The sequence below is a fragment of the Rhagoletis pomonella genome, unplaced genomic scaffold (genome assembly GCF_013731165.1).
Source record: "Rhagoletis pomonella isolate Grant_MI unplaced genomic scaffold, Rhpom_1.0 Rhpom_scaffold_00011, whole genome shotgun sequence".
Lineage (NCBI taxonomy): Eukaryota > Metazoa > Arthropoda > Insecta > Diptera > Tephritidae > Rhagoletis > Rhagoletis pomonella.
Window position 1 is genome coordinate 23,899,099 of NW_023458565.1, and position 13,915 is coordinate 23,913,013.

The window sequence follows — 13,915 nt, forward strand, 5'->3', positions numbered from 1 at the left end:
TGAAACGTTGTTATGTGTTAAGAGATTATCAGATTTTATTTTATGTGTGTATGTATGTCATTATGTAGATACAAATTCTATGAGTTTTCATATGAAATGCTCAATGGTACATTTGTACACAGGATTCCGTTCATACGACCCTTAAAAATCACAATAATATTTTAATTTCTAAAAATCTTAAGAACCTGGGAATAATCAAAAAACATTACAAAAAATTAAAATTAAAAAAGGCGTGGACACAGTATAATCATATGAGAATGGCGTCAAAAAGCCAAAATTTAATTACATTTTTTTAAACAAGTGAAACCCTTTTTAAAAACCCAGTGGTGAGAGGTCTCGCAATTCTGAGGCCAGATTTGGATTCAGCGCATCATAAACCTTCGGAAATATATAGTCTTGTTTCTGGGTCTGAATGTTGGTTAAATTTTTTCGGCCTGTGTAATTCAGGACCATTTCAGAATCATTTCGTGAAGAGTTTGGAACTACCACTAAATATTCCTGAACTAGTCCCAAAATTGTACTGAAGTAGTCCTATAATATTCTTGAAATAGTCCCGAAATGGGCCATAACTAGTCCAAAATTGGTTCTCGCTATATGGTTAGTGGTAGTGCGAGATGTAAGCGACATTTAAAATGCATTTCCACTAAGTGCGTAGGGGCAGTGAAACGAATCCTAGACTACCACTATGCACTTGATAGTAGTGCACTTAAAAAAAAATATCACTACCACAAATTGTATTCACTACCACTATGCACTTAGTGCTAATGTATTTCAAATTTCACTGCCACTACACATATAGTGGTAAATAAATTCTCAGTGCAATAAAAATTTAGTGCAGTGTATAGAACAATGAAACGATGATGGTACATCCATCTATGCTTATGGTTCAAAGATGTACATAGGAGGAAAATGTCTCTCCAAATTTTACATTTATTTTTAATAATTTTTTATGACACTCAGTTCCTATTAAATGTATGCACTTTTGAACATTTTTAGTGGCTTATTACCCAAATATTCAGAATAACAAATTTTTGCCCATGGTCGAGCTTCTTTCCCATGTCTTTGTATACAAATTCTAAAATTTTTCAGTTGGATACTATTTCCAATTACTTTTTTTTTCACACACTTTTATCGTTAAATGTCGGCAACACTGATTTGAAGAACAATCTAAACATAAAAATTGTGTCTTTAATGAGAGAGAGACATGCGCATTTCAGCTGGAAAAATTGCATTTTCTAGACAGCGAATGACGCAACTTGTCGTCTCAATGGGCCTCATGCATAAAAAGTGAGCTTAAGCTCCGACTCGATTTTCAGTACAAATTCTTGAGCTTGAGCTCACCCTTTCAGTGCAAAAATTGAGTCTGAGCTTAAGCTCACTTTTTATGCATAAGGCCCAATGTCTCGTTGTAAATATAAGTTTGTGCTTATATGCCTTTACATATATGCGCACGTGGCTGCAAGCATGACTAACATGGAATATGTTTTAAATGTTTGATTTTCCTAAATTTTTTTATATACATATGTGTATGTATGTACATGTTGTGCCAGCATTTTTGTTGATTGCCAATGCTAAGTTAATAGTTTTTTTAGTAATTCCATATATGGGGCGAGTAATAATAAGTGGGTAGTATGTATTTATGTGCATTCATACTTATGTATATGTATATTGAAAGATCTATTCTATTCTGTAGGACTTTCAGCAAACATTTTTCTAAAAGTTAAATAAAAAAAATATTTTTCTTTATAAAACATTTATTAAAAGAGAAAAAATGAAAGATAAAAGCAAAATAATTGTCCAAAATTTAAACGAAATTAAAATATATACATATATTTTTTTTTTGTTAAAAAATATAACCTAAAATCCTAATGGACATTTAATAAAAAAATAGTCTTAACAAAAACAAAAATTTTAAACATTAAATGAAATTTAAAAAAATTTAATTAGAAAGAGAAAAATATTTAAAAAGTCAAATAAAATAAGCTTAACAAATTAAATGAAATTTTAAGAAAAACTTTTTCTATAACCAAATAATCTAAAAGTTAAAATTAAAGAAAACATTCATAAGTAAATTTGAAAAAAAATATCAGGTTCCTAGAAAATTTTGCATAAATGAATAAAAAAACTATTTTGTTTAACAATTTAAAAAAAAATTAAATAAAAAAACAGATGAAGGAAAAAAGTAATAAAGTCCAAACATTATTTTCTTTTAATTAAATAAAAAATAAATTCAATAATTTCGTAAAAAACTTAAATTACATTAAAAAATAATTGTTTAATTAAATTTAATAACTAGGTAAATTTAAATGAAATTAAACAAACATAACGTAAGGGTGAAAAAGTGCCAATTCCATTTATTGGAATTGTTCAGGAGAGACGCAAAATGTGTGTAGTTTCGTATTACCTGCCATTATGCATCAAAAACTAAATTTTGAAACAAAAATGGACTTGGCACGTTCGCAACTTTAGGAAGCGATATACATATATATTTTTCTTTTTAAAACAATAAAATCTAAAAACTAAACGAAAATTAAATAAAAAATTTAGTTACAAAAATGCGCTCCCCGAGGATTCGAACCTGGAATGTCTCGAATGGCACGCCAGTGCTTTACTCACCCGACCATTGCTAGTGTTGGAGCAGCGCGAGCAAAATTATATACACTTTTGTATGTATGTATGCACATTTGAAAGCTCAAATGCTTTCTGTCAAAAGAGCTTCTCACCATGAAAGTTGGCAAGGGAGTTTTTTTTTTGTAAGAGCTTCGCTCCAGAATACAATTTTATTTTTCAAACTATCTTGCCTACTATCCTTCAATCGTCTTACAAAAGACCTACAACTATCTTACTTAGTCAGAATTGGCTTGTAAGTAAATATCATAGCAGATCCTCACCGTCGCAGCTGTTTAGAGGGCGATGAGATGGAATCATCTAAATACTTTCTCAAAAGCTCTGAGGCAGCAAACTAAGTACCAAGTAATGCAATTGTTAACTATGCGGAGATAGAAACTGAAGTAGATAGGCTACACTTTGCGCAAAGAAGACGATAGTAAATATGGCATAGAAGGCCTTGAAATGGAATCCCCTAATCGGCAGATGCCGCGAAGCCTGCAAAAGAGCAGTCGATCTAGAGGCGAAGTACAAAGTTCAAAGCGATTGCCCCAAAACAGAACCAGGTTGCGCGCAGGCGTAGTAGGTTGTCTATGTGCCGCTTGAAATTAAATTAAACGACGAAGAATAAACCAGCTGCAGCGCTGAGGTAACCAAATTCACTTAAAAAATTAGCTTGAAATTGCCTTTTTTTTAGTAGCCTCTGCATTCATCTCTATAGCAAACCCATCTAAACGAATGTTCGGCCTTAACCTGTCAGGGTTATAAGCACAACACTACACCCATATAACATATGTATGTATGTATGTAAATATGTATGTATGTATTTTATAAAGAGATACACACAATTTTGCTCTTTCAATCATACGCCGGCAAGTTGCAGCGCTTTGAATGCAAAAATTCTTGCATTCTTGCACTTTTCTCATTGCTCGTAAAATGCAACAAGAAATCACTTTTTTTTCTTTCTTTGCTAAGTAGTTTTGTCTCTGGTTGGGTATGGAGGTGTAGCCTCAAATCATTTTACGATGAAGCGAATTCTACTCATAAAAAAAATCTTTAATTAACTTGTATTTTGTGATGAATTTTCATTTAAATTCAACTACTTTTCATATGGATTGCTGCAAAAATATGCTGCGATTTTCATTATTTTGCAAGTAAAAAAGTGATTTAAGCTTTGCATTCCTTTAGCTATGCTCTTCCTTCCGCTCACAAACACACAAGAACACACAGGTACTCGTACACGCACACTGCCATAGCGTCTGCAAAACATTTTTCTCTCTTAACCAGGCTCTCATATGTAGAGCGCATTTTAAGCACACTCTCAATTGTTCTGTTAAATAAGCGGCGAATTCAATTTCAGCTAAGCGGCATATGTATATAGCAAAGTTTGTAAAAAAAAAAAATGGAGGTAAGATAGGTGAGATACTTTTGTCATCATATGCGCAGATATGAAAACTTTAAAAGTACTATTTTCTTAGATATTATGTGTCATATGTACGTATGATTACAAATCTCTGGGCCCTCATCTGGCATTCACCGTTTGCATATGTACCTAAGTCAATAGTATTGCCATATCTTCTTCTTCTTCCATGCATTGCTTTATGCACTTTCAACCACCTCGTCCATACCTTTACCAGCCAGCCTCCATAAACAACAATAGCACAGCACTGCTAAATATGTACTATTTTCCCACACAGTTGTGCCACACTCATCAGCTGCTCCTACATGCATTCTGCTGTTGTCATTTTTTCTGCTTTATTTTTTGTTGTCGCTTGTGTTGATGACGTTAATAATGATGATGATGATGATGATGATGATGATGATGATGATGGTGGCGAATTGAAATGTCTGCAACATCGTGCAATGCAACTCAGTTGCTCCGTGGACAGCAAAGCATAAGCTTATTTTTATTCGAACGGTGAGAAATAGGTAAAAAATAAAAACAGCATGTGGCACCTAGTACTATTTAAAATAAAAAAAAGAAGCAAAATAAACAACACAAATACAACAAGAACAATGTGCGTTTGTGTATAGAATGAAGAAAATCAATTTAAGCATACCGATGGACCCGTGTGTATGTATGTAAATTTCGAGTATATACATAGCAAAATATGTGGCGTGGTAAGAAAGGAATGCAAACGAAGAACTACAAGAACTACTTAAACAACTAAAATCGGAAAGCAAAACGCAAAAACAAAAAATAAAAATAAAAGTAAAATAAAAATAAAAAAATAACGAAACACCATAAAAATAAGGCATTCAACTCGTTGAGTACTAAGCTGTGTATGCCGGTACGAAAGCTAAGCAGAAAAAAATCGCAGACGCGATTATAGTGAAAAAAAGAAGCGTAAAGAGAAAACCACAATTAAGCAAAAAATCGTACATATTGCATAGCTGCAATATGCCGAAGGTAATGGTTTTTATGTTAAAAAAAAATTAAGAAATAAATAAATTTATGGCGTGATAATCGGAAATAGCTACTAGTGGGAAAATTTAAAAAACTACGTATGTAAAGCGAGGTTAAAGAAAAAAATAAATTTCCGTAGAAATACATACATACATATGTACAAACATATGTCAATCCTATCTTATGTACGATATAAAAAGTGTTAAAGTTGCTAAATCAAAAGAATGAAATGTTAAAGCTATAAAAAATCATGCGACTGCAAAACCAACAACGCCACTAAAAAATAAAACTGCTGGTAAGTAATTAATAGAACCGTAAATATTTGGGGTATTCACAAGGCATTCGGCACAGTGGGATTTCGGCGAAATAAATTAAGTTTTTTGTACATTCAATTCTTATATTGGGATGCTTTAGCCATATAAAATAATACAGACACTCACAGAAGTATTCGTAAATTAGTTTTTTCACAATATTCAAAAGGTTTTCCATCATGAATCTTTTTCGTTAATTTTCATTTAAAATATAGCTCATTCTATAACGAAAACCATATATTACAAACTTTGAACAAATATCATAACAAGTAATTTTTAGCAAAAAAAAAAACGGCTTTAAAAAAATATATATATCTATATATATTTCATGATCCAATGATCGGATCTAAACCAGATTAGTATGGGACCACCTCTGAGACACTACCCTTCTGATGCATAAAAAAATTATCGAAATCGGTTGACGTGGTCCAAAGTTATGCGGTAACATACATAAAAAAAATATTCTGACGAACTGATAACCTCCTCCTTTTTTGGAAGTCGGTTAAAAATGAATCAAACTTAAAAAAATTTTCATCAAAATTTCAAACTTTATATTCAGAATTTTTAGAAATATTTAAGGTATGCACTTTTGTACTAGGTCTCCGTAGAGCAAAATCGGACGAACAATGGCAGTGTAGAACTAGTGAACTATGCTAGATGTGAAGCCCCACGGTACACCGATGACCTTTTTTACGTATGAAGAGCGCTGTGGTGATTTTCTTGATCCGTTCCATTGTGTTGCCATTCCAGAGCAGGTTGCTGTCGAGAATTACTCCAAGTTACTTGGCAGAACGGTAAAAATGACTACCTAAGTTTTAGCTCGGTTAACCTCAAGACCGCAGTTTTTGGTCCAAGTAAGGCCTCCATGAGCCGCAACAAATGACTCACTGTCACTACCCACATGTGTGGGAGTCCCTGCTATCTTCAGCAATGTTACTGATGCAATTTCCTTTATTTCTAGAGATCATAACATTAGGGATTAGTCGGACAATATTTTGCGGGGAAATCTCAGAAGACAAGGCAGCGTTATAGAAATCGCTACACGCCTTTCGGAATAAAAGCGTGAAGATCGTTAGCCTGAATTTAATAATGATGCAATTAATACATGTTTCTTTATGTCTATGACACCAAAAACGTTCCACTTTCATAAATATGTAATGAGTCACATATTTGATTACGTTCTTCCAAAAGTATGTATCTGAATTTAAGCTGATATCGATGGCTGAGTGGAAGATCGACCTATCTCGGCAGTTAGTTCTATTTTATATATAAAAATTTGTGAGTTAGCTTATAAATTGAGAACGGCTTCACCGAATTCAACCAAATTTATATAGCATATTCGGGCCATCATGCAGATATTTTATGTGGAGTTTGCCCAAATTAGGAAAAGGGGGCGTGGCATATGTATCTTATATATAAAAACAAGTACACGTTTTTGGTGTGAGCCAACCAAATTTATACGGCATATCCACCGTATCAAGCCGATGGTTTATGTGAAGTTTGCCGGTATTCGTAAAAGGGGGTGTGGCACCTCCCATACTAACTAAAATTTTTGTTGTATATCTCTTGAAATATTTGTGGTAGAGTACTGGAAATTGGTATAGAGATATATCAAATAATTCCATACTCATGGAGGAAAATGGGCGGTATTGGAAAAGAGGGCGTGGCACCTCAAATCTTATATACAAAAAATAAGTGCAAGATTTCAACCAAATTTATACGGCATAGTCGGGCTATTATGCAGATGGCTTGTGTTAAGTTTCCCGAATTCGGAAAAGGGGGCGTGGCACTACCCATACTAACAAAAATTTTCATCTGGTATATCTCTTGAAATATTTGTAGTAGACTACTGGAAATTGGTATAGAGACATATGAAATAATTCCATACTCATGGAGAAAAAATGTGCGCTAATGAAAAAGGGGCATGGCACCCCATCCCATCTTAAATTAAAAAATAAGTGCACGAGTTCTACCAAATTTAAACAGTATATTCGGACTATCATGCAGATGGGTTATGTGAAGTGGTCCCGAATTCGGTCCAGCGGTTCATGATATATGACAGTTTATGTCTGTCACATGAACCACGTATGTATATGGTACAACAGCAGATATACATATGAAAAATCGAAAACATAGTGAACAATGCTGCTGTGTTTATTTTTTCTTCGGATAAATTAAGTCAAGTATAAACATGGCTGCAATATAGTATAAAAAAAATAAAAAATTTCATATAGAAAAATTCCAGGATTTTTCAATATTTGGTGTAGAGAAGCACACCGGGGTACGGCTAGTATACTTATATGTTTGTATGTTTTTTTACAATTGTACTTACTACAAAACCCTCAGCAACAACAATATTTTTCGCTAAACCCAACATTAGTCAATGACGTCATAGCACAAAGTCAACATCGTAACAAATTTTAAGTAAAGTGTATGTATGTATGTATGTGTTTGTATGCGTGACGTATCTAACAGTAAAAGCAAAATAAACAGCACATTTAGAAAACATGACACAGAGTAAAGAAATTTTAGATAAAACCGAAGTACTGACGAACCACCCAGCAGTTAACAACCAAGAGGATGTGAATGAAGCAGTAAGTTTAAGACAACATATTTACATACACATATGCATTGGTATATTAGACCGTATCACTATATATGTGCGATTTTGAGTGTATATCAGCAATGTTTTTATAACCCGTAAAAACTAATAAATCGGTTATTTTCTATAATTTTCCTTTTTGAAGTCCTAAACTTTGCATGTTGCACATACATATGCATGTGCTCTTTGACACCCACTCAACTAGCACATCTCCTTTTGTCCGATACCATCGAAACACCCCATAACCTGCCATTTTCTGAGTTTGACGACAACGGTTGAAGGATTTATATAATCTGGTTTAGGCCAGGTATCCGCAACAATAACTTCATAAGCAGAAATCTTCTTCGGGGAGGAAATTCTCAATAACGAAAACATATGTATGTATGTATCCGACAGCACAACATCCATCAATAGTTTTCGTGGAACCACAGCCATTTTCGGGTCTTGGCTAGCCCGTCTCCAAGTTTTTAATTGAGTGCAGTTTTTACAGTGCAGATCCGTTCGTACAGCAAAAAGTCAACGCACTTAATCGACAACAAAACGTCTCTAGGTAAGAAATAGGGTACTAAAGCGCACTGGATTTATACAGCAGTCATATGTCCTATTTTATTCAACGACATCACAGTCCATCCACGCCCACTAAAGCGTTGGAAACACTTCTAAAATTTCTGCCTGTTTAATTTTCGGTAAGTTTCAAGCTATTCAGTTAGACTAAATGCACTGTCAAAATGAAGAGTCACTAGATTCCGTCACACCAACATTCTAACGAACTACCCCGATACTATTAAGTCCCATATTACAAAACGCCTCTATCCCTTCGAGGAAGGACTGACAGGATGATGCGGCTACACTCAAAGGACCTCTTGTTAAACCGCTGTTTTAGGCTACCAATTCATTGCAGAGCTCGCTGGCCTAAAAGAGGCTGCATTTTGGCTTATAAAATCTTCTCTTAATCTGCCTTCACCAACGAAGTACTCACTCAGCCAAGCAGCTATAAAATGTTAAATGTCTGACGTCAAAACTTTTCACGATGCGGGAAAAACATGGCTTAAAATACAAAAAAAAGGCAAATAAAAGACGGTCGTTGGAAGCCACGTGTGGGACCACTCGACAAATCTGGCCCAGCTTCGACAAGAAAATATCCAACACACTCATTCGACTAGAATGACCTCTACTAAGGCAAGTTTCCGGTATCTTAACTTAACCCTACTTAATTGGCAGGCACGCTAGCAGAATGGGCTTACCGGTCAATGATTTCCGCCAGAGCTGCCGCGACGAAGAAGAAATTTAGAGTATTGAATACTGCCTCTGCTACTGCAATGTCTTTTCGTGGGCTATAAGACGCCCATTCCACCACCACCTCTTTGTATGTCTGGCGGAGCTAAACGAAGCAGGCATTCATGATTTCTTATGCTTTATTAACCTAATCAACTGGCTACACTTCTAGGTGAACGGATGGGATCGAATACGAACTCTCAATTGGTATCACGACGTTACCACTGAACCTAAGTGTGCCTATCTGCAACATTAAAGATGTGCTGAGACGATACTTTTTAGTATTGATCGATACTCGATACCGATTCAAAGAGTATCCAAAACTCTCGATTCTCAGTACCGAAATATTGGAATTTCTTATTAATAGACCGATATCGCCAAAAAAATATGGAATAACAGCTGTTTAGGAGAGCACCGGCTATGAAAAGCCACATGTAGGTACTTATAGGGATCCGTTTGCGGTTTTTTCGCTGGCTGGGTTAAGATGGAGCTTAAAGTATCGAATCGGTATCTGGTACCGAAAGGGAAGATGTTGGGTGCCGCAATTTTTTTCAAGTATTTGGTTACCGATCTCAGACGTTGGCCAGTTTAGGATCTTCTTTCGTATACGATTTTGGTTGACCTTTAAGAGATTTTTCTTTCACAGAAAATAGGTCGGGCTATAATCTCTGAAGCCATATCGTTAAGGTTGGGAAAGGTTCTGTTATAGTGGTTTCAGTCGCCAAACTGACACGAGGCCCATCTCTTCAAGAATAGTTCGATTTACTCTTTTCACGGGCATATGGACTCAAGCGTGTCTCTCCTAGCCAACTCATGCACAGCACTATTTCTTGCAATATATGTAACTATGGAGTGGTCTACTAACAAGGATGTAACCAGACGCAGCTGAAAGAAAAAGATAGAAAGAAGCACACCTTGACAGAGACCCAGAACCTGATAGCTGCTGGGCTAACCGAATATATGTCCAATCGGAAAACATTACGGTGATCTGCAAGAACAATTTCGGGCAAACGAATACATATTTGGGTTGTCTGTTTGTCTAAATCTTAGTAAAACTTTTTTTAATTATCGACAACTACGTCACCCAAATAATATAATTTTTTTTTGTTTTTTTCAGCCATAATAATGGTTCAGGTGAGTTGATAACGAATTCTATGTCTGACAGATATAATTCTAAGTACTTATGAACTCATATGTATGTATGTACATAGGCAATCGAATCCGAATAAAAACCACACCATACGAAAAGTCGCATAGACGATGACAAAAAATAGCAAAATTAGACGATAAATACGACTATGAAATGTAGACAAAAACATAAATAGGCACAAGCGGAAATTATGAAAAGGTGAGTGCTGTAAAAAAACAACAACAACGTTGGGAATTGAAGAGTGCAGAAGTGGACAAGAAAAATTGGAAGCGAAAGGTAAATAAAAACAATTTAGAAAAAGTTCTGAGGTGTGAACCATAGAGAGAGAGAAAGAGAGAGAGAGGGACGAGCGACAGTGTGTGGGAACAAGAATGAGAAATAGTGTTAAAAGAGCAGGAAACAAAAAGTGAACGGAAGTAATGGCGTAATAAAATGTGGCAAAAGCGCCAACAACCACACTCAATAGATGAGGAAGTGCGAACTACAAACATTTGGTGGAGACAGTCACACAAAAATAAAATAGAAAACACGAAATACAGCGAATCCCATAAAAGTGTCATAAAAACAAGTTGCGCTCACGAAAGAGAGCTTGTTGCAGCTACATACATATGTAAGTACTTGGGCAGTGTGTGTGAGTAATGAGTTTCGAAAACTTGAATGTGAACGCAAGTAAAAAACCTAAATCCCATAAAATAAAAAGAAAATAAAATCGAGATTATCAACGAAGCAAGTGAACGACGGCAATGGCGATAGCGATGAGGATGAGGATGACGAGAACGACAACGACAACGACGACAAACAACCACCGACAACCACCAGCGCACCGTGTCAACAACACCAACGGAAAGAGCAACAAACACCAACCAAACAGCAGTAATAGGAACAGCAACAGAGCAACGAAGCATCAGAGTGCACCAGAGCACCAAAGCTTGGAGCAACTGCGTACAGCGAACAGACCAGCTAGTTCGGTTTTAGTGACTTGACCGCTTCATCGAGGTGGTTGCTTTGCTCAGTAGCTGTATGCCCGTCAGGCGCGTCGGTTGTAAAACTTTTAGCAAACGTCCGCCATTGTGGACGCCATTTTCGATGAACGTGAAGACGTGAATACATGTCTAGATACGGCTGCAACGAAGCAAACGCTAATAAACATTAACAAAAAAAAACGTTAAAAGTGTGTGATAAGATTAAATGAAGACAGAGCAAGCAAATACGAAAATAAATAAACAATAAAAAAAAATTTTAAATTTTGTGGCGGCTAGTGTGTCTCGTCTACGTCTACAAACGTCTGGTGCGCGTACACTTGGGCTATTTTCGTTTGCTTAAAACACTTGCAACGTTTAGCGAGTAGTTTGCGCGATTATTTCACACACAAAAAAACAAGAAACAGAAAACAAAATTTTTGGCTGAAGATTTCTTTTTGCGCTGGGTTTTCGGTCCGACACAACGACGCAAGCAACAACGTCTGTGCTGAAGAATTATTTACTCAGCAACAATAAAATTATGTAGATAAAAATATGAGTGGCGTAAAAGGCATAAATAAATAAATTCCTTAGCGCTATTTTTGTTGTGGTATTTTTTTTTTTTTTTGAGATTGCGTTTGAGTGAACGATTTCTTTACGTAATTGCGATGCGACTAGACAGTTGAAGCGAAATACAATTTAAAAACGTTTTTTTTTTCATGCAAAAAAATAATTAAATAATTAAAATAATAAGAACGGCAGGCAAATTTTGCAAGTAGCAAACGTGTGATGAAGAGGAAAGTGTGAAAAGATCGCTTGTTATCAAAAACAATTTTCGAACAAAAAAAAAAGCAAGAAAGTTGCAGCTAATTAAGCAATCATTGCACGAGTAACTTAAAAGGACAATATTTCAAAGTTATAATAAAAAAAAAATTTTTAATAAAAATGACAAAAAGAAAATACATTAAAAACTCTCATAAAAAATTTACGTAGCCCATAAAAGTACACATAAACATTTATAGAAAAAAATTCATTTAAAAATAAATTAATTAGACTAATAGTGAAACTGTCTGCGTTCCTGTTAATCAATCATTCCTAAGCTCAAACAAAGCAAGTAAAAATAAAAAGTAGCACACACATACTTGCATACCTAATTATCTACAAATGTACATAGACAATATAACAATACAAAATAAAAAAGCAACAAGTTTCCAAAAAAAAAAAAACAAAACAAAAGCCAAAACAAGAACACTGCTATAAATAAAAGAGCAAACTAAAAGAATTTCGTAGCACACCAATTTGAAAAGGCATAAAACTATAACTAATAAGCATAAACAATAATTCTTTAACATAAAAATATTCAACCAATAGAATATTTATAGCTCGCCCAACATACAAGCTACATAGTAGCCAAGCAAAAAAAAAGGCGAGCAATTGGCGACAAAACAACTACATACATATATACAACAAAAACAATCGCTCAACAGCACTGTAACCAGCAAGATAAATAAAAAGTAAGTCGCAAAATATGTATAAAAAAAAAAACAAATTACATAAAACCCAAACGATAGACTCAACAAAAATTGTATAAAAACAAAAAGTGGAGACTGCAGCTCAAAAAATTATAATAAGCTGATTTCTGTTTAAGCCAAAGCAGCTAGTAAGCATTGTTGTAGTTGTGCAAGCAAGCGTTAAGTGGAAAATTTCAGTTCAGTTCAGTAAAGTATTCAAAGGTTTTTTTTTATTTATTTCATACATACTACCATATACATGTATATGTACATGCCCATACGCTAGAACTCGTATGTAGATATGTATATAACAATTGTATGTATGCACGCGTTAAATTCTACAACACAAACAAAATTAAAAAAAAAAATAATTATCAATAGAAAATAAAGCAAAAATAATTTCAAATAAATACAAAGCCACAGCTGTAGCAGCCAACAACAGAAATAATCAACAAGCAATGAGTTTGTTATCATTTGCTTATGAATTTTTTTTTTTTGTTGTTGCAAACAGAAAGCAGCTTATTTTCTATGATCATGTGCATATTGTAGTACTTATTCGATTTCCACTGGCGTAACCGCGGTGGGCGTTTGTAGGGATGGAAGGCCTCACAAGTAGGCGAATAGCGTTTTGAATATTTTTATGTATGTATTTGTGTGTAAATGCAAACATCGATGTAGGGAAAATGGGTAGGAATGACATGTAAAAGCGACAGAAGATAGTGGGGGTAGTTGGGCACGATTAAGTTTAAGATTAAGGGTGAGATTGAGATTAAGATTAAGAGTAAGATTAAGATTGGTATTAAGCTTAAGATGAAGATTAAGATTTGAGAATAAGATTAAAACTAACACTAAGACAAAGATTTAGATTAAGATTTGGATTGAGATTTAGATTGAGGTTGAGACTAAATTGAGATTGGGATTGAGATTAAGTTTAAAATTAAGATTAAGATCGGGATTAAGATTAAGATTAAGGGTGAAATTGAAACTAACATTAAGATTAAAACTAAGATTAGTGTTGTTATAGAGATTGAGATTGCGATTGAGATTGCGATTAAGATTTTGATTAAAATTAAAATTTATATTTAGGTTAAAG

General features: G+C 34.5%; 1 long non-coding RNA gene across 1 annotated transcript; it reads left to right on the plus strand.

Annotated features, from left to right (window-relative positions):
* The first annotated feature begins 7,609 nt into the window (after positions 1-7,609).
* On the plus strand, positions 7,610-12,856 carry LOC118746871. The gene is made up of 2 exons (XR_004993900.1): positions 7,610-11,854; positions 12,365-12,856. It is a non-coding gene; the product is annotated as an uncharacterized LOC118746871 (long non-coding RNA).
* The last annotated feature ends 1,059 nt before the right edge of the window (positions 12,857-13,915 follow it).